This window comes from Cinclus cinclus, chromosome 8 (genome assembly GCF_963662255.1).
Source record: "Cinclus cinclus chromosome 8, bCinCin1.1, whole genome shotgun sequence".
NCBI classification, from domain to species: Eukaryota; Metazoa; Chordata; class Aves; order Passeriformes; family Cinclidae; genus Cinclus; species Cinclus cinclus.
Genome location: NC_085053.1, coordinates 16,047,471 through 16,053,470, shown reverse-complemented (window position 1 = coordinate 16,053,470; position 6,000 = coordinate 16,047,471). Strand labels below are relative to the sequence as shown.

The 6,000-nt window shown below is 40.5% G+C and overlaps 1 protein-coding gene across 1 annotated transcript in view; it reads left to right on the top strand.

The window, feature by feature from the left end:
• Nucleotides 1-2,526: 2,526 nt before the first annotated feature.
• The window catches only part of LMO4 (LIM domain only 4), a 41,590-nt gene continuing 38,116 nt past the window's right edge, over nucleotides 2,527-6,000 (top strand). The window contains exon 1 of the mRNA XM_062497486.1: nucleotides 2,527-2,533. The gene's annotated coding sequence lies outside the window, so the exon portion shown is untranslated. The remainder of the gene's footprint in view (nucleotides 2,534-6,000) is intronic.

The window sequence follows — 6,000 nt, the reverse complement described above, 5'->3', positions numbered from 1 at the left end:
TACCCTGTTAAAATGGTGCAAAAATGTTTAACTCCAGCACGTGTGATGCATTCAAGGGCCAACTTCCATGGAATTTTTTAAAGTGATTAAGGCAGTTTTTTATTAGGGTAAAAATTCTGATATGATTTCAGTATGTAAGTGTATGGAGGGAAGTGGCTGATGGACTGTCTTGCTCTCATCTTATGAAAAGTCTTATTTTTCTATTATGTTCAGCATCATATTTTCAAAATGAAGTTAGAAAATTAAGGAATAGTTTTCTCCTGCTGATACGTAATTTTGACTGGGTCTCTGAAATTCTACAGCACTTGTGGAATGATTAGAAAGGAGAAGACTTGTGGAAAGACTCGTTGTTGTTGTTGTGACTGCAGGACCTATTCTGCTCTCTGGTATTTCCCTAAACCCACTCTTAAACAAATTTTAAGCTTTGTATTTGGCCTGGCCCTGGAGAATGGCCGTAAAATTACCTTAACCCATTTAGGACACTTCAAAAGAGCAGTGCCCATATAAGAAACAGCAGACTGCTCTTCAAAGGCAATATCCTGATATGACAACACACGTAGATAATGTACTTCATGATGGAACTGCTTGATACAGAGAAAAACATGTTGTAACTGCCTTCACCATGAAAGGGGTTTAAAAATGCTGCCTGCCAACTCCACAAAAACCAGAGCTGCTATTTCGGTTAAAGGCCAGTGGATTGTATTTTTCACGTCAGTTTTCACTAACCTCAAACATCACTGTTATGACAGGCTGTCATCCAACCAAACCAGCATTCTGTTGCCATTCAAGCAAGCAGGAAGAAAGCAAACATGAAGGAAACGTAAAAGTCCAAGTAGTAACTGGAGGGGTGCATGTTAGTGAACTACTTTTGTGTAACAATACTGATTACTGAAAATGAAACACTTAAAAGGAAAATAAACAAAAAGCAGCGCTATCTGAGCCAATGGTGTTTTCTTGGCTGGCAATTTCTCTTTGTTCTATTTCATGACACCAGGCTCAATGGTTGAAGGGGTGTTCTGGGCCAGATGTCAATCACAATGTCTGACATAAACAAAAATAGCTAAAAAGGCATGCCAGCATCTTCCTTTTGTTTTCCCATTAGCTCCATTTTTCTTTTCATAGGCTGACAAAAAATTACTGCCTCCAAGTGAATTCAGTAGTGTCACTATATATCTAATATCTAGGAGACCTTTTGTTTTAGCTTTACTGGGCTTAACCACAAAAGACACTTGACATTGACAAAGAATCTGTCAAACATACAATGATCAGTGCAATGAAACCTCTCATGACAGAAGGGCACTATTCTGCCTCCCCCTTGCCTCCAGCAGCAGCCTGTCTGAGCAAAATATGCTGGAGCACATGTAGCAGCTGAACCATTACAGAGCAGGCCAGAAGCTGAGATGTGTCTTGTTAAAATTGTCATAGCATATTAGTATAATTAAAACTGCCAAAAGAGTAGAAAAGATAGATGGAAATGTTAGATTACTTGTTTCTAGAGATTAACCTCCAGCCAGAACTGAAATAGAGAGACACATTTTGGATTTCTTAGAGCTCTGATACAGAAGAAAACAAGCCCAAGAGTACATCTCTCGAAGTGTGAGACATGAAGTCATAGTTCCTATATTTACACCAAAGAAAAGCAGAAATAGTGTTTCAGACAGACACTCTGTTTCCTCTGTGATTACAGCTCCCGTTGTGGCTGCTCTCTGCAGAGCAGTTGTATCATCTCTCAGCTAATTGCTTTCCACTCCCCCCTGCCTTTGTGCCTGCAAGGTCTTGACAGCTCTTGGGCTTGCTGATGAGCTGATGTCACCGCTCTTCACCCTGTCCCCATCTGTGGGTTTGGCTGGTGCTCCAGGTGCCCAGCCCCGCAGCAGTACATGGTGACCCACGGTCCAGGCTCTGGGCCTCAGCAATGCCCAGCAGCAGTGGTCAGGAACTCATCCTGCAGTTTTCATCCTTTGGGCATGCCTGTCCCTGGACTGGAGGCAGGCACAGGTAGACCAGCCCTGAGACTGCTCTTGAATCCAGATCCCTCATGCACAAGAGAGCCAGAAAGAGAAGACTTAGATTACTTTTCCTAAACTGTTTCTGCTTCTCATTGCAAGGGAAGATGTTTGAACAATGGCTTCAATTTAAAATCTGACCTTTCAAATACCAAGCTTCATGCTTGTTTCTGTGTTGAATGTATAGATAAAACATATGGCTTTCTAAAACTGACCCTGAAAATTATATTCTCTTCATCAATGAAATGTTTTCCTTCCCATGCATCGTTACGTTTCATAACTATCCAGGACAAACTAGTTATGATCCCAATTTATAACCATGTCCTGAGTTATAGCTGATTGTGAGAAAATTATTTAAAACCTTCTGTGTTTTTGTTCAGTTGTAGATGTTGGAACTCAATTTATCCATAAGCTGGGGAGGACCTGAACTGGCTCAGCTGTTTTCAAAGAGAGAAGAAGCAGCACAGCAGCTCTAATAAAAATGATACATTCAAGGAGAAGCTTCAGGAACCATCACGAAGCTTCAGGTAGGTCTCATGTTCATTTCTTCAAGTATTAATGAACTTCACAGCTTTGCCTCATTTTCTGATTTTCTTTAAGTAGAGAGATGATAAATGTGAGCCTTTAATTTTAGGTTACTTCGTATTTCCTGTATTTCCCAAATTTAAATCTTGATTAATGACTTCTCCATATAGGGTTTCTCTTGAATTTCTCTCAGGGCCTGTAGATGTGCGTAACTAGTAAAAAATATGTTATCTGTATTTCATGTTGACTTTTGGAACCCTCACCGCCAAGTCACCTCTCTACTGCATCTCACCTCACATGCATTTCTGTGTAGGGCCAGGAGAAGAATGGAAAATAGCCATGAAGTAAAAGCAGATTCTGCTCCCATTAAAGGCAATGAAAACAGTGCTTTTACTTCTACTTACTCATAATAGCGGAGAAAAATGAAGTGGAAACAAGCACAACAAAACACCTCTGCCAGCTATCTACAAGCTAACCAAGGCTTCCACTAATGAGGTGCTCTGGCATTTTAAGAAAGACAGGTTCTTCCAGAAATGGAAAAAATACACTGAGTTTTTCCTTCAGTTCTGAAAAGCTAGTGAAAGAATAACAAATTGTATTTCAAAAAAGGGATGACAGTCAAACTTTAATGCTGTCTGTGCTATTAAATACCTAAAGATGCCCATACTGTTTCTTGTCAACTAAATGCTTTTACCTATCTATTTGTCAGCTTATTAAATATTGATACTTACATACCTCACCTAATTACTGAGTGTATTTGTGGGGTCATTTAAATGACCATAACATTTTTGAGAAAGTTAATAATATCAAATTACAATAATGCAGTAATTTTCAGGTCAAATTTTCTAGAAGACTCTATACCATGGTCAATCACATAGTCTATTAAACGGAACAGTACAGTTTGCGGAAAATATAATAGTCCAGATCATGAGATAGCACCAGATTTCACATTATGATTTCCAGATGTCTTTGTGGGCTTAATGCATACAGCATTGGTTTAAGGCTAATCTGCATGGCAGAAATGCAAGTTGTTCCAATTTTCTCCTCACTGAGGCTGTGTGGAGAAACAGGAGGGCATTGTTCTGCTGCTTTGGAGAGAGTTTACCTGAAGGACAGGGGAAAGTCGCACCCAGCAGTGTCCACATCCTCATCTGGCTGCCGAAAGCTGGCAAATCTGCCCCTGCCCTTTATCTTCCCACCTCGGCAGCCCTTTTTCTGCACACTTGTCTCCACACGGGGTCTCAGTCACCCCAAGACATTGGACAGAACTGGCCTCCCTGTCCCGTCCCCAGCCCCTAGCCACTGGAAGCATCAACAACCTCTTTTGTTTAGAATGCTGAAAAGATCTGAGGTACAGCAGCTTTCACAGCTGTCAGACTTCTGTGACAACCTGGTTGTATTATTTTAAGCAGTGTGTGCTGATTCACTGAAGAGAGAGGGTGTCATTTGCCAAACTGAACATCATATATACTCACTCAGAAACTCCTGGAGTGAGTGTCTGTGCAACCTGAAGGCAGCTTCCCAGCTGTTTCAAGGGTGCAGCTTTGAAAACAAAGCTCCCTGAAAATACACTGTAAAACAATGTATTGCATCACTTTCCTGAACCAGGGACTAGGTGAACTCACAGTATATCAGTGGCAGCCTGGGGGATTTACAGCACATTGCAGGGCAGCCCAGTATCCTCCTGTGCACTGATGTCCAGAAGTTTCTGGTGGGTCACATATAACTATAAACATGAAATAGTATTTCCCCTGTTACATTCCTGCCGGAGAGCATTTTACTGGTACAGGTAGGTGGGCCAGATAACAGTGCAAGGATCTGACAGGACACTTGCTTTTCAATTCTAGCACTGTTGGGCTGGGAAGTGAAAAAGAGCTCTGCAAACAGAAAAGGTGTCTGACATGACACTGCAGTGGAAAATAAAAGCTCAAGGCTACTTTTTCTCCATGGAAATCTCTACAAAAAATTGTCAGTTTGGTGCTTTATGAACTTCTCTCTGGAGTCAAACATTCCGTGTGAATTTACAAAGCAGTAAGGAAGGAGTATTTTGGCTCCTTCAATCCTGTGTACAATACCTCCCAGGGTTTCAGTGAGGATTTTAGCATCTCTTGCAGTCTTCAAATGTTATGCTGTGCAAGGATGTGCTTATACATAATTTTGTAATTGAAATGGCATGTTTACTGTTCTATTTCATGCTTGATTGTGTTTTTTAAACACCTTTACTCATGCTGTTAGAAGTGGAATTATAATTAAAATGTCCTGTTGAACACCTTGTTCAGTTCAATGAAGGCATAATAGAAGTATAAATACTTGTTCTTGTTGACTCTGTGATGTCAGCACAACAAACACAATAAATGTCATAAAACAAATCTCTCTTTCACCAAAGCATCTGTCAAAAGAGAAGGGAAAACAGAATCTGTGACTGGGCAAAGAGGGGCCCTCCCTTTTGGAAAAAGGAAATATTTTGAGAAGTTATCTGTGATATAGATGTGTTAACTAAGGCATGGGTTGATTGATTGATTGATTCATTGATTGATTGATTGATTGATTGATTTAGCCAGTTACAAGGCAAAAAAAAATCAGAGGGAAATTTGTTCCTCTACACACAGTCCCTTGGCCTAAAGACTAAGTAGCACTTTCTCCTACACTTACCATTAGGAAATGCCAAGTCTGCCTATGAAGTATTAAGGAGCAACTTACATTTCTTAATATTCATGTTTCCTTAAAATATATACAGATACACAGACTTCAAGTCTTTATGTGCAGTGGAACTACAATACAATGTCCAAATATTTCTAAGTCACCATCCAGTGGCTTCAGAACTTTTGCATAGCAATAATGGTTTCATTTTGTGTTTTCTCTTGTAGTCTAAGTTACCACCAATGATGTGATGTCTAACCTTTCTGGCAGGCACACGTTCAGTCTTAAGGAGCCTTAAATTACTTCACAGCTTGAAATTCCATGTAAGAATGGATGTTCCAACATTTAGCCTAACTGATGCTTTCTTGGGCAGTTTACTTGGATACCTTGGCTCAGTTTCCTCCTCTGAAAAATGGAGAGAACAATCTCTGTGTTCTTTGTGCTCTTTAATGTAATAATATTTCTACTTACTGAGTACTTGGCTCTATGCTGCACAAACCCCATGAGGTTTTAGGTTTGTGTCCTTTCACTGTCTGAAAGAGGGCTCTCAAAACCAGTCCCAAGACAGGTAATATTTCTGTGCCATAGCAGGACTTGCCAGTCAGTAGCTGCCCTATAGGAAAAGCCCAGGTGATCTTTATGAAGCAGGCAAATAAGCTGACCCAAAGGATGTGGAAATTGCCTTCTGTGCCCAGTTTCATTTCCAGCTACTTCAAGCTCAGCAGAAGTCAGACAGGCAGATGGTTCACAGAATTTAGTCTTTTGAAAGCAGTGAGGAAGTGACAAAGTGAGAGGTTTTCTTCCCCTAGGATGGGAGAGGCATGTGGGT